The sequence below is a fragment of the Ursus maritimus genome, unplaced genomic scaffold, assembly GCF_017311325.1.
Source record: "Ursus maritimus isolate PB19 unplaced genomic scaffold, ASM1731132v1 scaffold_20, whole genome shotgun sequence".
Taxonomy (NCBI): Eukaryota; Metazoa; Chordata; class Mammalia; order Carnivora; family Ursidae; genus Ursus; species Ursus maritimus.
The window spans coordinates 34,100,255-34,122,519 of record NW_024424453.1 but is presented as its reverse complement, the minus strand read 5'-3'; the positions used below and the strand labels follow the sequence as shown (position 1 = coordinate 34,122,519).

Below are 22,265 nucleotides of genomic sequence, written 5' to 3'. Positions count from 1 at the left end.
AAGTCCATACATAGTGTAAAAGGAATTCTGTGGGAAAATTGTATGTAGGTAGGTATGTATGTATGTGTAGAGAGAGAATTTCATTTGATTTTTTTCCAGTTTTATTAAGTGTGATCGACATATAACATTGTGTAAGTTTAAGGTGTACAATATAATGACTCGATGTACATATATATTGTGAAATGAATACCACAATAAGCTTAGTTAACATCCATCACCTTATATATAGGATTAAAAAAAAAAAACAAAACCCTAAATGCTATCAATGATATCTTGGATGATGAAATCAAGTTGGTTTTTATTTTCTTCTTTATATTTTAACTATGTTCTAAATATTCTATGATAAACATGTGTTGCATGTGTAGTCATTCAAAAAAAAAATGTTACCAAGAAAAAACTAAGGTCAGAAGAACCTGGAAAATATAGGCTTAAATTTCTCCATCATTTTCTGTTTACTATACATGGGCTATGCCAGATTGACATCTACCAATCGGGGATAGACTACATACTTTCTGCATCCCTGGTATAACAGGATAGTGACTCTAGATTTGGTGGTTCTCTGCATTTTTAGCTCTCTGAGCTCTTCAGGATGTGGCCTGTTTTATTTTTCAGAACATTGCATAGAATTGTACTTCTAACCTCAAGCCCACAAAAAGCAGTGAATTAAGCATGTACTTTACCACGTACAAGTTCAGTCTCCTCTTAACGTCCCTTTCAAGGCCTCTTAGGAAGGAGCTTCATGTTTCTATGTAGAAAGACTTGAGCCAGATAGACCATCTAGGCTCCTGCTCCAGCCCACTCTCCTCATGGTAGCCTGTGATTATCTGATTAGAGTTCAGAAGAGCCTCTTTTGGAGCCAGCTTGTCCAAAAGATGTGCTTTGGCATCTGCTGTCTGCCATGGGGCTGGCCTCCCACTCCCTTACCATGGCGAATGCCTGTAGTTGACCAGCTGTGCCAGTGACCAGAGGTAAGTGCTGATTTCACTGATGAATGGGTAAACTCGTTGGCCACAGGTCTAACCCACATTCTCCAACCAATGTTATTAGTAATCAAGGCTCTCTGATTTCCCACTCTCCAGCACCAATCCATTTGTCCCACATTTGGAACGAGAAGAAAGAGGTGTTGATTATTAGCCTCCTTTCTATACTAACCTGACCCATCACTGTCTGTCTAGAGTGGACACTGCTGAAAGCCAGGGTCATGTCTCAGATTCCCATTTTTGTGTCTATAGCACTAACTGTGGACATTTGCACGCATAGAGGTGCTGTGTATGGAAGACTGGGGGTGTGAAGGAGGAGGAGGGCTGGTCAAAGGAAAAGATACAGAATGGAATCTCTCTACCTGTTACCTCTTACTTTTATTTCCTATTGAATTCAGTGAGAGTGGGACCCTTCTCTCAGGCAGATTTTGGCCCATTATCCCCATTCCTGGTTTAATGGATGGCATAGCATTTGTGGCTTAAATAATTTATAGTGATCAATGGGAACTAACACAAGGTGAAATTGGGTCTCATCTGAGAAAAATCCTTAGTAATGACAGACAGGGGAGAGGTAAGGCCATCAGTTCTTAATTACATTCTGTCTTCTCTTGGCTGTCTCCTGCTTTCTCTTTTCTCCCTCCTTAAATATATACTTTAAATAAAGCAAAATTTTTTAATGGGAGAGATCTCTTAGTGCTCAGTGCAACTTTCTGTTTCCTTGGCTGGAGCCCCCTGACTACGTCACTCCTGAAAGTCATAACACCATTTCTTCCTTCTCATCAATTGGTACCAATTAGACACCTTCTAGGTAGAGAAATAATTTGCTTAACTGCATAAGAAAATGGCCACTTCAAGCCCTTTAAGAATTTTGGTTCTCAATTACCCAGCCTTACTTCTCCTGTGAAGTGATAATTAGAGTCTAGATGATAACTGGATTACCAAGGACATCTCTCCCGACAGTCGTTTAACACCTAATCAAGTGTTAAGGTCGTAAATTATGCATTTCTCAACAGCATTCAGACCCATTTGAAAACAATTTGAAACAGTTCAAGAGTTCCTAGATGGTCTTCAGTTTTACAGGGCTATGAAGGGTCCTGCTTAAAGGAATTACCCGCTTAGAAGAATTACCCGGTTAAAGGAATTACCCACTTAAAAGACTCAACTTGTAAGGCTTTCTCAGTTCTTTAATCGGCTACAGATCATTATTTTTTAACTGACAATTGAGTATCCTCCTACTATATAAGAGAAAATGGAGTGTTTCCCACAGTGTCAATGCGCCTCCCCAGGGAGCTCAGATAAAAAGATTCTAGAGGGAAATCTGAAACCAGAAAAAAAACAAAAAAAACCAAAAAAACACTCGAGGATAGGAGGGAAAGTCTTACAATTTGTTTTTCTTACAACTTGTTCAAAACCAGACCTGAAAATTGAAAGTTCAAGACTGACAACTACAGTCTGTGTTTCTCATTTCCGATTGGGAGGGGGGAAGGATGTGGGGGTGGAGGGGTTGAAGGAAGTGTGAGGAAAGATTGAACAAGAGAGTGCCATCCTGGATGGGTCTCCCTTGAAAGAAAGCCAAGCTTCCATTATGCAGCGGGCTCTTCTGAGCACTCTGGCCACGTTAGAACTGTTAGTTCCCCCTCTACTCTCACCCCTGTGGCTCCCATGCCTGCAACTCCACCAGCAACCTGTGAGAAAGCCTGCATTAAAAAACGGCCATCAGGGCTCCTGGATGGCTCAGCTGGTTAAGTGCCTGCCTTTGGCTCAGGTCATGGTCCCAGGGTCCTGGGATCAAGTCTCGCGTTGGGATCCCTGCTCAGTGGGGAGCCTGCTTCTCCTTCTCCTCCCCATCTTCTGTGCTTTCTCTTGCTATATCTCTCTGTCTCAAACAAATAAAACCTTAAAAAAAAAAAAAAAGAAAAAAAAACAGCCATCACCCTTGTCTTCTATTTTATGGTGCAAGTTCCCTCATCCCCGTCTATGGGTCTAACCGTCTCTCTGCCTCCCTCCACTCCTCATGGACAGGAATGCAATGTCTTTAAAGGCACTGAGAGTCATACACATTTATGATAGCACACTTCTCTCTTTCATAACAGAAGCCACACACACTTCTTTCTGAGCGGGACTGAGAGTCTATTTACAAGCTCAATCTCTTCCTCTTGGAAGAAAGAATGGTATAATTGGAAACATAGATAACACCATGTAATTGTACTAAGATAAGGATCCATCTTTAGTCCAGCCCAGCTCAATTAGAATATTTTTACTGCTTAATTTGATCTGAAGAGACTCACAAAAAAGAAAAAATAATCTATCTTCTTAGAGGAACGAAGTATGACACATAAAAGCTTTCTTCCCTCTTTCTCGTTCCCCTACTTCCATGTCCCACATATTGAAAAAATAAGAACCAGGAAATCCAAAGTGAAGACAGCCCTTTCTCATCCTTCTGCTATTTTTTAGGATTTCATTCATTGGAACTCACCAAAAATAAAGATCCTTTTTTCGTAGTATATTTACTAGAAGAAAAAAAAGAACAGATCAGCATAAGATGAAATTACAAAAGATATGAAAGATAGTTTTACCTGGGCTAATGTAAAAAACCTCTTACCTGATCTCCTTTCCTGGCTTTCTAAATCAAAATTTTCCACCATGGTCACTCTCCCACTTAAGAATCTATGATGGCTGCCCATGACCAACCCAGTGAAATCCGCACACCATTCAGAGACCTTCACAATGGAGCTCTTGCCCACCTTTCCATCCTTATTCTCTGTCATTTTCCCTCAAGTAAGTGCAGTTCTCCCATCACTCCCATCTGCCAAGCAGGTAGGCACATTCTTACCTCTCTTTGGTCCCATTGTTCCCTCTGCCTCTAACCTCCTATCCCCACTCCTTGCAAAATCCTATGCACCCATCAAGAATAAACTCGAATGCCACCTCCTCTATAGCCCTTCCGTATGTCAGCTGTTATAAAATGAGTTGTCCAGCTCCTGGGTTCACCTGTCACATTTCAATTCCTCTAGTCTACTTTTATCATAGTTTTTATTTCTGTTTCCCTTGGGGAATTGTAAGTTTCCCAAGAGCAGTGATTATGCCTCGTAATTTTGTATACCCAATAGCTCTAGTACCTGCCTGGAATAAATGTGTGTTTTCTGGAAAGATATTCTAGAAAGAAATCAGATTTTCTGTCTTTTATTTTAAATGAGATTTTTAAAGCTATTTTAAAAAAGTTTCTAGATGACTTTTTAGTTTGTTCAAACCCAAATTTTGAAGATCAAACCTCTTGGAAAGTCACTATACTAAAATTTAGAGAAATTCAAGACTTGGTCTTACAATCAATTTTCATCTTCCTTTAATCTTTCATATGAAGTTATGTGTGTTTTATATGTTTTTACTTGCAGTCATGTTTGATAGGGGGTCTTTTGCTCTTTGTAAATCCTCACTGTGAGTCACATAAACAAAATGTTCCCGTCTCACTGGTATATTGACAGAAATAAGTCACTGGCAAAGCAGACTCAAGTGATAATATCCCGAATTTTGAAAAGGTTTCTATTATTAGGATGCTAAAAGGTATATGATAAATCGTGATAATCACAATCATTAAAGAAGGGTATTGAACATATAAATTGTTCAATTCAGATAAAAGCAATGTCCCAGCTCATGTACAAATCAGTTATATACAGAGCTAGGCCAACAACTATATCACCCAGGTGGGTAGCATCTCCATGACAAGTCCCCACTCATGCATATTGTCAAGTCAGGGGAGAATGGTCAAGGTAGAAGCGCATTCTCAAGGGGCCAAGAACCCCCAGCATGCATGGAGATCTAAATGCAGTGTAGACCCTTTCCCCGGCCCCTGCTTATTAGAGATGGAGTTTTATACTGAGCCTTTTCACACAGCTCTGAATCCTGCCTGAAGACTGCTCTCCAGACTCATCCTTTTGTCACTCCACATGAGGGGCCAGTGCTCCAGTACCTAGAGGTCTCTGTGAGCAGACAAACCAGCTGACAACCTCCCCTCTTGGCCAGCTTCCACTCCTGTGGTCTCAGTCCCCCAGGATCATGGAACTTGAGGCCCCTCTGAAGTCCTCTGCATCCTAAAAATGATCCTGTTTTGTAATAACATGAAGATATCATTTAACGTAATTGACAAAGTGAGGGAGGGTATACAAATCTGAATATGAGAGACAGAAACAAGAGAGCAAGGCTGAAGTGGCCCCTAAAGGAGAGAAGAAGCAAAGCACATGCTGAGGGCAAAGCAAGATCTAACCCGTCTGAGTTATCACATGGAGATCATCACTGTTTATCACCCGTCTGAGTTATCACGTGGAGATCATCACTGTTTATCACCGTGGTATTTCCCCAAACCTGAAACACCAAGAGCTCTCTCTGCACCCTATGATGCTCTCCCAAAGGTTCGCTCTCCTTTATCCACCAAGAAGGAGTGCCCGTAGTGACCTGGTCGGGGGGAGGCTGTGACAGGGAAGATAGTTGTCTTACAAAAAGGAAAAAGGGAAGAATGGAATCCTTCACGGTGTCAGCCCTGTGAATGATGTGCAATGATTTAAGGTGATAGACGGATACCATTAAATAAGATGAAATCTCATAGTGAGAAAGGTATTTCCAAAAGGCTCAGTTATCTTTAGAGCCTTGTGATGAGTGAAAGCTTGGTTTCAGGTTGGTGGTACCAGGTCTTCAACACTTCTTAACACCTGCAGGTTTCTTTTTTTAGCAAAGAGAAAGACCTCGGGCTTAGAGCGTTGGCCAGGCTACTGTATATCACTAGAATTGTAATACCATTGGTTTGTGTCTGATGTTTTTAATTTTACAGTTATTACCTATTTGTAGCAAGTGATGCTGTCTCTCTATGCCTTACAGTCATACGGTCTTCATTTTAGAACAAATTATTTAACATGACAAACTGAGTCTGTTTAATGTAAAATGCAAAGTAAACAATAGTACAGGTTTGCAAAATTATGGTAAACATCAGAAAGGATGAATGAAGTTTGAGACACATCATGATAATTATCAAAATACGAGATAATGAGACGAGAAGGCCTGGAACAAAAATCCCATCTCTGCTACTTCACCAGTCCTGGGATTCCGAACAAATGCATAACCTCTCTGGACCTCAGTGTTCTCATCTATGAAGTGGGGATAAAGATAATGCTGCCACACAAGACTGTGGTTGGCCAGATGAGCCAAGCATAGTGGGTGAGTCTGGCTAAATCAGTGGCCTGGTGCTCATTACCAATTAATCTACTTGTCCATAACAGCATTTGTACTCTATACCATATATGGTATCTGGTCATAGCTGCCCCCTCCAGGGGATTATAGGCTCCTTGATGGCAGCCACCATGTCTTATTGATCACTGCATGTCCCTGTCCCTGGGGACATCGCCTCTCTGCAATGCAGGTTTTATGAACATTTTTAAATTAAGTCAAATTGACTGGTCGAATGGGATGATCTTTTTGTGTTGACAATCCAACGAAGACCCTCGAGGTCAAAAGTTGTCTACTGTGTCCCATACAGTTATTAGGGAGGTACCTTCCCAGTAAAAACTCACTGGTTGATAATATACGCATCCTGTGTCTGAACTACTGTGACCATCTAACGAGTCTCCTGCTTCCTCCAGTGCTGCCCCCCATCCACAGTCCATATGGCAACCACAGTGACGTTTCTAATACTCTCCCACCAAAACCCCACCCAGGAAAGAGGGAAAACTCCTGAACACAACGCACAAGGTCTTTTGTGACCTATCTCCTACCTATACCTTTAGTTTTACCCCTCAGCACCCATATTCCAGCCTAATTGAGTGATTCTCAGGTGCTCAGATGAGCTATGTGCTCCCACCTCAGGGACATTGCACCTGCTCTTCCTTTCACTGGAATTTTCTTTTCTTTCCCATCTTTGTACCGGGCAAGTTTCCACACATCCCTCTAGATGTCTGTCACCTCATAGAGAAGGCCTTCCTGCCTTCTTCTGCCCTGGGGGATGTCCCTCACCGGAGAATGTGGGCTTGCCCCTGTCTGGGCCCTCACCCCAACGCATAGAAATGGCCTGTTTTTCCTGTCTCCACCATAGATTGTGATGCTTTGGGACTGTGGTTCTCAAATATAAACATGAGAATCATGCCTACAAGGCTTCTGAAAACACAGATTCTCATCAATTAGGTCTAAGGTAGGGCCCAAGAATTAGCATTGTTAACAAGCAGTGGTTCTCAAACCAGGATGTACGTCAGGAACCCCAGGGAGAGGATTCAAAAATTTCGACTGCCCAGAGTCCCCTCCTAGACTGATTAAATCAGAGCCTCTTGGTGGTAGGAGCCGGGGAAGGGGGAACATTAGTATTTTTAGCTCCCAGATGATTGCAGGGTTTATAACTCCTGCTTTAGAGTTCTCAAACTTTAATATGCATATATGGAGATTCTGTTGGAAGGAAGTAGGTCTGCGGTGCAGCTAAGAGCCTGCGTTTCTAACAGGCCCCCAGGTGATGCTGACACTGCTATCCGTGGACCACGCTTTAAGTAAAGTTTTAGAATAAGAGCAGACCCTTACGCATCCCTAGCAGCCTCTGCCATATTGCTAGGAAAGGTCGTTGACATCATTAAACAAACACCTGTTGCTGCTACTGACCCAGGACCACCTATACAGAGTTGACGTTGCCAGTAACAGATGTTTCCCTTGTGACTTTCAGTTCAGGTACCAGATTTGAAGCTACTGTTTGTAGTCTCCGCTCACAACACCTCAGGCGTCTGATGGGTCTCATGTCCTTGACAAACACTAGGCCTCGTTTCAATGTTCAGTTTCTGCTGCTCTGGGGGTTGACTATGTGTCTCACTGAGGCGATTTCCTTCAAGAAAAGTTTACACAGTTAGTATAATGTCCAATCTTGTCAAACCTACCTCTAAATTTGGTAAAAATCTGCATAGCTATTTTACATGATATAATTCTTTTTAGAAGTCAGAAATGTAATTTTATGCATAGATGGTATTCTCAGAGCTTGGTAAAGCTCCTGACACAGTGTTAGTGGGCAGTGAATTTGGAGAAGGAAGGAAATAAAGAAGGGAGGGAGAGAGGGAGGAAGGGAAAGGGAGGAGAGGAGAAGGGGGTGGTAGTAGGGAGAAAGAAAGGGACAGGGAGGCTAAAAGGGATAAAATTTTGTCCTAGTTTCCTTTCATCTCCAGTAGCCCTGCTGGATCTCACCCTCACCAGCCTCTCCTTCCACCAAGATTTTTTTTATTCTTATCTGACTACAGTCATGGCCACACCTGGCATGGCGGCTCCATCCAGCCCACATTCCGTACAGTGTCTCGACACACATGAGCCTGGAACATCCCCCCCATCCTTCCCACGGTCTTCCTGCATAACCTTGGGGATGCAGATTGGGATTGGGGTACACGATGGGCCAGCTCTGTCTCATCCAACTCCATGCATAGTATGAGGCTAAACTTCTTAAAAATTTAAAATAATTGAAGGGTTATCTTCCAGGAGAAATCCAACAAGGCAGGCCATTGGCCAACAGTATTTGAAAATGTTCAAATTAGTTACCAACATTTCAAATTCAATATCTGTTCCACAAAAATTTAGATTTCCAATTTCTTTCCAAAATTGGATGATCTGACACCCTGGGGCCAGCTTTGGTTGGATCTGAGTGGAGCTGTCCCCTTCAGCAGGGGCATGTATTCTTTTATCAGTTTGCCGCAGTCCCCACCCCTCCTTATCATCCCACGAGACTAAAGCCAAACATAGATTGCCGTTTGTCATCTTTATCTCCTTTTACTCGCAATATGTCTGCCTTTCACTCGAGCATTTTCATTTACTCCCATTGCCTTCCAGCCCCCAGACACCGTTGAGTGTACCATCTGCAGACCCCACATGCAAAGCAAATAGCCTCCCATACAGTGCTCATTGCTTTATCTTAAAACCTTTGCTGCTGATAATTCAGGTCCAAAGAGAAAAGTTCTCCCTGAACTAACCCTGATTCCGCAGACATGGCTTTCTGCCTGTCCTTTTCTCGGGTATAGACATTAGCACTTGCTATTTGCTGCTCTCGTTATCTTTCGGGCTTTTTACCTCTCCACACAGAATTTGCCCACAAGGTAAACCTGTTGCTCTCCCAAGAGATAATAATACTTATCAGGACCTTCTGTAGAGTTCCTGGACCTTTTAGGATTGAACCACACTTCGCATACCTAAAGCCCTCCATTATCACCACTATTGTTGTCATTATTATTATTTGGGATTAGGGAGCCCTCTCAGAAGTCTTGCCAACCACAGGCAGGTGCCACCTCAGAGCCTCACCTGGCCTGGCATGGTGACTCAGGCCGGACGCACCTGGCTGTAGGACTCTGGTTCGACCTGCTGAGTCCTGGGCTTTTGCCAGAGCAAAGACCTGCCCTGAAACATTCACACCTCTCTTGCTCTGGGGACAAAGGCTGAGTTCCAGGGAGGGCCGGGGTGAACCCAGTCTTTCCCAGGGAATGCAATCTCCAGACCACACTACTAGAGAATTATTGCCACAGCAAGTCTCAAACCAGGCAGAGCCGTAGGGACCAGAATCTCTCCCTAGGAAGAAAGGGACATACAGTATAGTTTGGGGTCAGAAGCTGGGTCCCTGTCCCAACTGTCACTCTCTAGGTATGTGAGCCTCAGACAACATATTGACTTTTGCACTCTCTGGTTCTCATGTATAAAATGTGGATAATAATTCCCAAATTTATGATAATATTATGAGATTCATATGTAAATACATTGGAAAGCATGTAGGTAATATATATAAATATGTGTTTATAAGTGTCTCTAAGTGTCAGGCATACAATAAGCCCTCTATTAAAAAAGACAGGGCTCCATCCCTATTCAGGCTTTACAGAACCACCCAGAAGTTAACTGCTTTAGTAGTGGACCCAGAGAAAACAGACAAGATGCCCCAGGAAGAGGTAGTGAATATAAACATTTCACCAAGAAAACAATTTCCACTCAACAGCCTTCCTGCCCCCACCTGAATTCCTGCCTTATCATTCTCCACCTCTCACCGACCCCCAACCAAACGTCTTCCAAGGAAACACAAGTCTTTCCCTCTTTGATACTCAGCCTATCTCTCCACTATGTGCCTGAGACAAGTTTTTCTCCAGCAAAGGGGCTGGGTTGGGGGCATCAACGCTTCTCTCTAACCCCTTTATTTAGCCTTCTCCACCTGTCTCCCCCTCAAAAAATACCCCAGAAACCAAATTCACATCAGCTTACAGCAAGGAGAATGTTTTGAATCGGTGATTCAAAGGAAGGGGTGGACGAGTGACCAGCAGAGATGGAGATGGGTTTCAAGAGAAACTGGAAGCATGAAATGAAATGTTGCCAGGACCCTCTCTCCACTTCTCATGCCTCCTTCTCTCTGCCCATCTGCCTCACTCATTCTCGTTACAGAACAGCTGAGACCATGGCTACAGCAGCTGTACGGTTGTGCAGTCATTAGGGAAACTGTCATTAGAGAGAAACTGGCGTATATCCTTTCTGACAGCAAATTTTAAAATCCCAAGGAAGAGCTTTGAGTGGCCAGGTATGGTCAGGAGTTAGCCCACGTCTGGACTAATCAGCATTGGCCAGTGTTTGAGAAAGAGACCTCAGGTTCAAAATGGAGTCACTAGTGCTAAGCCCCATGTCACCAAACCGAGACCTAATACCCAACTTAATTATACTTTCAGCTTCCCCCAGGAATGGGATCTTAAACCAGTCAATATGGAAATATCTGGTCAGTTCTAGAAAGGTAATCTGCTTGATAGACCCCTGCCATCCATTAAACAAAGGTGACCTTGCCACAAATAATCAGTTCTTTGCTAGTGTAACTTCCGAGTCCTGCCTCCTTCTGCCTACAAAAATCTTTCATTTTGTATAGCTCTTTAGTGCTCCTTTCCGTCTGCTAGATGGGATGCTGCCCGATTCATGAATCCTTGAGTAAAGCCAATACGAGCTTTAAAATGTATTCAGTTGAAGACATACAAATGGCTAACAGACACATGAAAAAAATATTCAAAGTCGTTAGCCATCAGGGAAATTCAAATCAAAACCACATTGAGATACCACCTTACACCAGTTAGTATGGCAAAAATTGACAAGGCAGGAAACAACAAATGTTGGAGAGGATGTGGAGAAAGGGGATCCCTCTTACACTGTTGGTGGGAATGCAAGTTGGTACAGCCACTTTAGAAAACAGTGTGGAGGTCCCTCAAACAGTTAAAAATTGAGCTACCCTATGATCCAGCAATTGCACTACTGGGTGTTTACCCCAAAGATACAGACGTAGTGAAGAGAAGGGCCATATGCACCCCAGTGTTCATAGCAGCAATGTCCACAATAGCTAAATTGTGGAAGGAGCCAAGATGCCCTTCAACAGATGACTGGATTAAGAAGTTGTGGTCCATTTATACAATGGAATATTACTCAGCCATCAGAAAGAACAATTACACAACATTTGCTGCAACATGGACGGGACTGGAGGAGATAATGCTAAGTGAAATAAGTCAAGCAGAGAAAGACAATTATCATATGGTTTCACTCATTTATGGAACATAAGAACTAGGAAGATCGGTAGGAGAAGGAAGGGAAGAATGAAGGGGGGTAAATAGAAGGGGGAATGAACCAAGAGACTGTGGACTCTGGGAAACAAACTGAGGGCTTCAGAGGGGAGGGGGGTGGGGGATTGGGATAGGCCAGTGATGGGTATTAAGGAAGGCACATATTGTATGGTGCACTGGGTGTTATATGCAAATAATGGATCATGGAACACTACATCAGAAACTAAGGATATACCGTATGGTGACTAACATAACATGATAAAAAATTATTATAAAAAATAAAATAAAATGTATTCAGTTGAATTTTGTTCTTTTAACACCAGTGAGGGCAGAACACTGTGATTAGTGCAACTGGGTCAGGGACTCTCCCCCAGACCAACCAATTGTGGCTTATGTTAAAACATGGAAGGCCCTGTCATCAGCAAGTGGCAGGGGGGATGGAAGGACAATTGTGAGGACAAGGGAAGTCCCTGTTACAGAACGCTAGAATAGAATTAAGTTCTCTGATTATGAACCTTTCTAGGTTGCCAGACTTTGAGCTTCTCAAGGACAGAAATGAGGCTAGTGCATCTGTGAATCTTGGCCGTGGCAAATGCACAGGAAATGTTTGTGGCACTGAACTTAGAACACCTCTGACAACTTTTAAAGCTGTGTGTCCAACTTAGGTCCTGTGTGTCCAGAGAAGGACCAAAAGTAGCTGCAGAGAGAAAGATCCTACTCTGCCTGAAGAATTTTCTAACAAACAGAGTAGCCTGAAAATGTAAGCAGGCACCTCCAGAAGTTGAGTGTCCCTTTTACTGGTGGCCTTCAAGCCCGAGCAAATGACCATGTGTCAGGGAAATTGAGAAAGATATTTATGTACTGACCCAGATGCTTTTACCAATATTATGATATTATGATTCTGTGAACTCAGCCACGAAAGACAAATGTAGACCAGGCATCCCAAGACACCACGGCAAGGAGAAATAGCCACAGCAATACAGTCAAAGCTTCAGCTGACCACATCTGAACACATACCTCAATGTGACCCTGGCTTTTCCTCTCCAAGTGATGCTGGCCACTGAAGATGAATCAAAGCTCACTCTCACCTCCATGCCAGTACCTGCCTGTTTGCAGACCAAAATATGTCCAACTTGGAGTCTCCTAATTGTTTCATCCTAAGATATAAGACATCATTTAACCACATCCCATGTACAGTCAATAAATTGAAACTCAAAGCTATTTGGGCATCATTTCTTTTCTTCTTTCTTCTTTCTTTCTTTCTTTCTTTCTTTCTTTCTTTCTTTCTTTTTAACATAAAGTTTTGTTCATTTCATTTTGGTGAGAATATTTAAGATGCTACTTACTCTTAGTAAATTTCAATTGTACAATACAGTGTTATCAACTATAGTCACCATATTTTACATTAGATCCTCAGACCTTATTTATCTTATCACTGAAAGTTTGTCCCCTTTTACCAACCTCTCCCTAATCCCTTCTTTCCTCAACCTCTAGCAGCCACTTCTCTACTCTCTGTTTCTATGAGTTTGACTTTTTTTTTAGATTTCACATATAAGTGATATCATGCAGTATTTGTCTTTCTCTGTCTGACTTACTTCACTTAGCATAATGCCCCAGTTTCATCCATGTTGTCACAAATGGTGGGATTTCCTTCGAAATTCTCATGGCTGAATAATATTCCATTGTACACGTATCCCACATCTCCTTTATGCATTCACTCACTACTGAACACGTACATTGTCTGCATATCTTGGCCACTGTGAATAATACTGCACTGAACATGGGAGTGCAGAAATCTCATTGCTATCTTCTTTTCATTTCCTTTGATTATATACCCAGAAGTGGGATTGCTGGATCATAGGGTAGCTATATTTTTAATTTCTTGAGGCATCTCCAAACTATTTTCCACAGTGGCTGCACCAATTTGCATTCCCGCCAACAGTGCACGAAGGTTCCCTTTTCTCCACATCCTTGCCAACACTTGTCATTTCTTGTCTTTTTGATAATAACCATCCTAATAAGTATGAGGTGATATCTCACTGTGATTTTGATTTGTGTTTCCGTGATGATTAGTGATGCTGAGAAACTTTCATTACGTGTTGGCCATTTGTATGTCTTCCTCAGAGAAATGTCTATCCATGTCCTACGCCTCTTTTTTAATTGGGTTATTTGGCGTTTTGCTATTGAGATGTATGAGTTTTGGCATTATTTCTAACCTGTTTTTTTATCCATTCCTCTGATAAATTGGCATCTTGGATTCGTATAAGCATTTTCCTCACACAAAGATCTGCATACTTGAGAGATTTCCTTAAAGGGGGCTTTTTTTATGTCACCTATATCTCAATAAAGCTGTTTTAAGAAGTCAAAACAAAAAACAAAAAAACCAAAGAGGCTTTCCTTAACCACCAGCCATTTTAGAGGGAAATGTGATGGAAGAGACCAACATCACACCCCTCATGAGGGTCAAGCTGGGAATCCTGGGCAGGTACAAGAGGGAAGGGTACTGTGGATATCTTTCACCGGAGGCAGGGGCTGTTAGTTCTCCGACAGAAACCGTAGTGGCCTGCTGAAGCCAGATCATACTAGCTTATGAAAACTAATTGTTAAATTTGCAGGAATTACGTGAGCCTATTGTTAAGCCATTGGCACTTTGAAATCAGTCCCGATGAGGGTATTTACACCTCGGAAATTGACAAATGCCACAAATTAGGCTTCCAAGACCCCCACTCTACCCTCACCCCTACTTTACTAGCACACCATGGATTAGCTGCAACTAATCAACTCTTGTCACTGAATTTGCCAAATGATTCTGGCATTGATACATGGCTAAACCATTTAATTCTGCTGATGATTCCATAGAGGAGCAATATTAATATTAATATTTCTTTCCAGTTTCTTCTAAGTTCCTTTTGATGCATTGTAGTGGACACAAATAAGTAGTGTTGTGGCCCAGTTCTCTTGAACACATTCTATGTTCTTCCTAGGACTCATACCATCGCCCTTTAAAGGTGCTACATGAGAAAGAGGAAATGAAGAAAAGAGGCACCTATTCTAAGGCTATAATAATTTTTTCTGAACCCCTGTGCACTGTTGGTGGGAATGCAAACTGGTGCAGCCACTACAGAAAACAACGTGGAGTTTCCTCAAAAATTAAAAACAGAACTACCATATGATCCAACAATCCCTCTTCCGGGTATACATTCAAAGAAAATGCAAACAGAATATTATAAAGCTATCTGCACGTCCATGTTTATTACAGCATTATTCATAAAGCCAAGATATGGAGACATCCTAAGAGTCCATCAGAGAGGAAATCCATAAAACAGGAAATCCTGTCTGCCTTTTGCAGCATCACAGATGAAATTTGTGGGCATTATGCTAAGCGAAGTAAGTCAGAGAAAGATAAATACTGTACGATATCACTTATCTGTGAAATAGAAACTGAGAGTAGGATGGTGGTTACCAGTGCCAGCAGTGGGGGCACAGAGTTGGTAGTGAGGGGGAGTTGTTGGACAAAGGGCACAAACTTCCAGTTAGAAGATGACGAGTTCTGGGTATTTAATGCACAGCATTGCAATTACAGTTAACAATACTGTATTATACCCTTGAAAGTTGCTAAGAGAGTAGATCTTAAATGTTCTCACCACGAAAAAGAAATGGTAATTATGTGACATGATGTTATCTAATGCTGCAGTGGTTATGGTGAGAATCATATTGCAATATATGTGTATCAAATCAGCATGCCGCAGTCCTTAAATTTATACAATGTTATATGTCAGCTATATCTCAAAAAATCTGGAAAAATTAAAGTAGTTTTTTTCATGTATTCTCACAGTGTCTAATATTCCTAAGATTTGGGGGGGGGAGCCTTTAAAAGGAGCAAACTGTTAATGGAAGGAGCGTGAGAGGGTGACGTATGAAGTTGACATGTTAGCTCATGTGAGCCTCGATTAACTTAAATGGATCTTTCTGGGTTGCTTAAGAAGGAAAAAAAAGTATGAAAAATGGGTGGCTCAGTAGGTGGGTGTCTGACTCTTGATTTCGGCTCACGCCATAATCTCAAGGTCGTGGGATTGAGCCCCGCATTGGGCTCCACACTCAGCAGAGAGTCTGCTTAAGATTCTCTTCTGCGCCATCTTCCTTTGCCCCTCCCCCACTCACTCTCTCTTTCTCTCTTTCAAAAAAATAAATACACCCTTTTAGAAGAGGGGGAAAAAATGTATGGAAAGGGGCATATAGCAGTCAACCAATATTCGAACTTTTTTAAAAAGTACATTTTCTGGGGTGCTTTTTCCATGTCACACTGATGAATACTTAGAATGTCTCCCCCTATTTAATAGAAACAACAAAAACAAAAGGAAGAGTTTCAGAAGCAGCTATACGATCTACTTGGGCCCATATTGATGTAGCTTCTCCTCACCACCCCATAAAAAAATAATTCTGATCACATTTCAGAAATTCTTTTCCTCAGATAATCTGTTGTTCGGGAAAAGCCAGGTTAAAGAACACGCCGGTAGCCTCGACTGAGAGGTGTGTGAAGAGCTAACACTCTGAACATATACTGAGACTTCAGAGATGGGAAAGAGAAGTTCTTTGTGGTTCTTTGTAGCTGTACGGATAGACACCCAGAGTTTAGTGGAAATCCAAGTCAGCTCTCGTGAGAATTCTGTCTCTTTCTCACCACACAGAGCCTACAGTATGAGAGCCCTTAAAAGATGGAGGGACCTTGAAGGCCATCTGTTCATAAGCTGCAGACATAGAACAGACATGTGGAGACAATTATTAGAGACATTTTTACTCTTTAAAATTCATCCAGGCAACAGGAGGCCTTTTGGGAACTGAGGGAACAGAACGGGGCATTCTCATGTCCTAGGATGTTACTTCAGATTCCTTACTAGTCGCGGCACTATCAGATCTTCAAAACATGTAGGAACCTTGCCTCAAAGCTCCCTGGATGGCTTTGGGAACATGTAGTTACAAATCCAGGGCCTCCGTTCAGTGGCTCGCGTGGCCACCTGTCTCAGCCAAGGCTGTGCAAGAGGTCACTTAGAACTTACGCATGAACTTTGGCAGGGCCAAAGCTGAATACAGGTCAGAATTAAATAGCATCACATAGATGAAGAATACATCACAATGTCCAGCATGTTCGAGGTATTTATTGTGGGAGATCTACTGTTTTTGGCAGAGCTAGTATCAGAGTTGAGGTTGGAGTTAGAGTTGTGTTTTGTCTCGGTATTGGTGAAATATTTGGAATCCTTTTGGTGTCTCTGAAATCACAATTGCATATTGGATGCCAACCCACCGGCATCTAAGTAAAATCTGACACTAACTCTCCAACTAGATTATGAATTTCTTTAGCAAAAAGATCTGTATCTTGAAGTTCCTTCATCCTCACAGCATCCAGTTCTGGACTTTCCACACATAGAAACGTGCTTAGTAAATATATCACTTCTCTAATTTGTTAAAAAAAATATATGGCCAGATTCTCAAAGTCCTTCACAGGTGATTTTGTGAATCAGAAAGAGAGTAGAAGAGTCTCCAAGGGAGACCAGAAGCTCAAGCTGCCTCTGACTCCTTCAAGTGCCTCGGCCTTTTATGATTGTGGTGTTCCTAAGAAGCTGCCATTTGTGCAAATCTACATACCAGTAGTTTCAAGGGAAATTTGGAATAACTAATAGGACTGACTGCCGTCTTGAAAACCCTCATGGAAGTTCTTATACTTCAACATCAAACTCTCACAGGCCATTATACCTATGAGAGAATGCACAATAGAGACATTTCCCAGAAGCTGATAGAAACATTGTATAAAGTTGTTCCTGCTTATCGAGTTAAAGTAATAAAGCTATAACTCTAAAAAAAAATAGCTATTCATAGTCTGGTCCCAATTGGTCCGATGCATGCTTAAGTGCGATCGCCTCCATGGCATGTCAACTCAGCTTCTCCAGGATGAAAACACTCAAGCATTGTTGTTTCCACTTTCTCCTAAGTGCTCACCATCACTCCAGAGCAAGGAGAAACTTTAGTAAACGTCGTGCAAAAGCGGAACAAAACACCTATTTGTGGTGCTAATGAACATGGGAAAATGAGAGAGACGATCGTGAAATTCTGGAGGATGAGATGCTTAAGGAGTGTTTCCTGGTTACAAGGTGTTGTTTATGCCGTCCAAATGAGCCATCGCCTCCATACAGGGGTGCCCACAAGGTGTGCCCTGAGACTTGGTGGTAATTGCAGGGTGGCTGGAGGCCAGAATCTCCATCTCAAGTAAGAGCCAAAATTATATCACCAAGCACCTATTAATCAGGATTAACCTCCAAGGATGCCAACTCTGGAATCTGCTTCACAAATAAGCATCTTCGTGTACACTTTTAAAAGAAAACAAAACACTCATTTTCTCAGATGGAGTCATCTGGCTAGCTACCTCCGGAAAAGATGCTTTAGCCCAATCACGAAAATAAAGCAGTGAACGCCCTTAAAGACGTTAGGGTGGGTCTAATGAAACTCCATCAGCCCACCTAATGGGCCTGTTCAAGAAGCCTTTCTAGGATTCTAATTTTTCTGGGAAATCTCTGTTTATGGCCAAGATAGGAAGCTGTTTCCACAGGCAAATGGAGAATTAAGGTCTTCTGACACATATTTAGGCCAAGTAGGCACTTTTATTTCAATTACCTGTTTATTTCCAGAAAAAGAATTCTGTTCCTACTCGACTAGACCTAAGACTAAATTTTGTTTTACATACCTTACAAAGTACCTTTGTCCTAATCGTTTCCTCCTTGTCCTACTTGCAGAAAGGCTAAGAGATAGCCTGAGGCCAGGGAATAAGGCAGAAACCTCCCTTGAGGCGAAGCTTAAGAGAATGTAAAAACCCTGAGGTCATAAATGTCAACAACTAAGTCTGGAGGGTCACTAAAATCCAGGGATGAGTCTACATCACCATCAGGCACCTGCAATATCTTCTTTGGCTTGTAGCTTGTAGGCACAGACTCATTAGGACATTCCAGGTGATGGGAGTGCAAGCAGCAGAGGGTTTTCAGAGCTTTGAAAGTTCTGAATATCTTTGAGATGTTTATTTCAATTTCCCTAAATCTTAACAATTAATCCATGAGTAAGAAGATGGCCGCTTGGATAAGTTGGACCTTTTAGAAGCAAAAATTCCTCCCAAAAGGAAAATGACAGACCTTCAGATGGGTAGGTGAGAGCCTGTGGGTCACTACTTTGGGGAAATTGTTTGAGCTTCAGGCTTTCGTCATATAAAGAAGTTGTTTAGAGTTTGTTATCATGTAAAGGAAGCACAGTAAATCAATTTGCAAATATTGAAATTGAATAGTTCAGGAAAATCTACTCAAAGTATTTAGACCATTGCATTTTTTTTGAGAAAGAAATCTCCCAGATGATCAGAAAGACCAAAATCTTACTTATAGAATATACCTATAGGATACGATGTGAAATATGCCCTTAATCACGGGAGATGTGTGTAAATACAAATAAATACCTAAGAGTTCGCTTGATCGAAGTTACTCTTCCAAGACGTTCTCTGATCTAACTTATATAAAATACGTTTTATGGACACCTGACTTTTATTTTAATCTTCTATCCCAAGCATAGATGGATTTTTACCGAGCTCCGTGTCTTAAAATTATAACTCTTCATTTTGATCAGACTTTGTAGTATACGTAAATTAGCAAACAGGCACAGCATCTCGCTGTTAAAAACAAGTTGTTTTAATGAAAACATAACCTGAAGATCAAGCAGTATTTTTTGGAGGGAGAAGACAGTGGTTGAAATAGCAGTGTCTTATTGACATTAAAAACAGTTGACATAACTCTGCAAGGATGCTGAAATTTAACTTTTGTATGTTTTTATTATACCCAGAGTATCAAAGATAACAGAATTTATTCATAGAATGGCAGTCATTGAATTCAGTTTTCTGGTACAATTTTCTTCCCATATAAACTCATAAAAAATGTGATGGGTGAACCATTAGGAATGCTTAAAGCAGCCCCTGATGTATGCCCGCACAGAAAGAACAGATAGATTGCAAAATGTTTATGCCTTTTACATTTTTTACAGTATTAATAAGGAAACACTGTGATTACCAATCAGAAAAGACTCCAGAGTGCTGCTTGTAAAGTGCACCATTATAAAGATTTATATCTGTGTCTGGGGAGTAATATGGAGCCTTGATATTTTAAGGAGCTCAGTTCAAAAATGTCTTTATTCCGTGAAAGCCTGGGAGAGTGAGGCATCTTTTTCCTGTGGCAGAGCCGTGTGTATCGTGGTTAGTTGGTGATCTACGTGGGGGGAAGAAATAGACTTGGTCCCCAAATAGTCACCAAACGCTCGAAAATGGATTACAAGGGGGCTATGCAACTTTTCAGCACCATTGTCCATCGTAATTGGAGGTGAAGTGGGGGTGGGGTTATCTGTTCAGTGCCAGGTCCTGCATTGGCCCCCTTCTGACCTAGGCCCCATTCTGTGTCAAGAATGTACAGTGTGTTAGCCCCACCCAGAGGCCCCAACCGCACCGCAGCAAATCCGTCCTCCATCGTCTGAGACTTTCAGCCATCTAGAGACATCTCATAAAGCCTCCGGAAGAGCGGCTCTGTATTATTCCAAAGTACTGCCATTGACTCCGATTCACTGGTATCGTCTGAGCAGATGTCCAGAGAGGATCACATTTTCTAGTTTATAGCTATTGTCTATACTCATTTTCCAAGTTTTCCAAGCCATACCCAGGCAGAGCTTTACAATCAGCTCCATGACTTCCCAATCTCCAATATAAAAGTACGACACAGGAGTATGAATCTACTTGCACCCAGAATCTGTTAAAATGGTCTACGCCAGTCAGGATGCACTCTGCTACAGGGATCAGGATTTTACTTGCCTCAGTCAACCTGGTCTGGAGGTCAGGAGGCCAGGCTGGTGCAGCAAACTGAGGAAGGCCTCCGGACCCAGGCTTCTTCCATCTTACAGGCAGCTGTCTTCCTGCCGATCGTTAGACGACGGCTGCACCTGCAAGCGTCATGTATGATCAGGCAGGAAGACCAGGGACGCGGGAAAGACAAAGAGCAGGACTCCTTTGTTCCAGACGTCTTTTCTATGGGAAGGGAAGCTCCTGGGACTTCACACAGCTACAAGAAAGTCTGGGAAATCAGGTTTCGTTCGTGTTTTTTAACCGGGCACAGCAACATACTGAATAAAATGAGGATTCTGCAAGAATAGATGTTTGGAAACCAGTCGAGTCGGCCACATAATTTACTTTTTAAACCTCCAGAAGGCGTTTTTCCTTGTAATGTCTAAAGCTGTGCAGTCCAGTTCAGTAGCCACGAGGCACATGTAGTTATTTCAGTGAATTTAAATTAAACTAAAAATCCAGCTCCTCACTCACACTAGCCACATTGATGTCACTAACACATGTGGTGGCTCCCATGTTGGATAGTGCTGGCCCAGAAACTTCTCTCCAGGAAATACCCCTTGCCTTCTACATCCCAGATGTTTCCATCCAAAGCCATTTCCTTCACTTTTGTCTTCAATGAAAAAAATAGGAAGTCACCACCTTTTATGTAAAACTATTTTAAGTTCATTGCATCACTAAGAAATCACCCCTTGTCTTAGTTTATATTCTCCCAAAAGCTGAGGCTAAGGAAAGGCTTGGGGGCAGGTAGTTTATATGGAAGGTGTCCCACCATCACCGAAACAAAACAAACACACACACACACACACACACACACACACACACACGGACGTGAGTGAAGGGATGAAAGAGTGAGACTAGGAAAAGAAAACACTATAAAGATGGGTCATTGAGGTTGCTGCTGCAGACAGGGGATCTCGACTCCCCTGGGACCTCTGAGAGCACAAAATGCTTCCCAGGATCCCCTGTTCAAAGGACTCTAGGGCACTAGCTCCCACAGCCCATTGGCTGAGGTTTGCCCCTGCTGGGTTAACTCCCCTTTCCTGCCAGGCTATCTCTCTATCTCTACATACTGGCTGAATACGATCCCCCAGCTTTTTTTTTTTTTTTTTTTTAGGTAGGCTCTACACCCGGAAGTGAAGCCCAGCTCAGGGCTTGAACTCACAACCCTGAGATCGACACCTGAGCTGAGATCAAGAGTCTGACGCTTAAGCTACTGAGACACCCAGGTGCCCCAAGGCTCCCCCAACTTTGAAGAAACATGTCAGGCATAAATGTGGGTGGCTACGTGACTGGAGCTGAAGGAGATCCTGTCAGAGTGCACAGCGCTATCTATCAACACGGCTGCTGATATAGGGATGAGTCTAGGAGATGGGACGTAGCACCCCAGATCTGTTACACACTCCACCCTCATTGCTGGTGACTAAATTTTAAGCTTAGTTCTCTTTGTACAGGATTTCAGCTCTACTCAGCCACAGGCAGCTTAAGGAGCTCCAGAGTTTAGCAATAGACTTGCAGCCATGGTTAGTCATGATTACTCTTTGTATCTTCCTCTTTCTCCACTATAACTAGGATTAAGAGCTTAAGTCATTATGGAAAGATGAAGAGAAGAGAAGAGAAGAGAAGAGAAGAGAAGAGAAGAGAAGAGAAGAGAAGAGAAGAGAAAGAAGAGAAGAAGAGAAGGACAGAAAGAGGGAGGGAGAGAGAGAGATGGAGAGAGAGGGAGAGAGGGCAAGAGGGAGAGAAAGAGAAAGAAACGGAAAGAGACAAAGGAAGGGAAGAAGGGAGGAAGAGAGATGGAGAGAAAGAAAG

General features: G+C 42.3%; 1 long non-coding RNA gene across 1 annotated transcript; it reads left to right on the top strand.

Annotated features, from left to right (window-relative positions):
- The first annotated feature begins 476 nt into the window (after positions 1-476).
- LOC121104286 lies at positions 477-22,105 on the top strand. The gene is made up of 2 exons (XR_005836583.1): positions 477-968; positions 21,571-22,105. It is a non-coding gene; the product is annotated as an uncharacterized LOC121104286 (long non-coding RNA).
- The last annotated feature ends 160 nt before the right edge of the window (positions 22,106-22,265 follow it).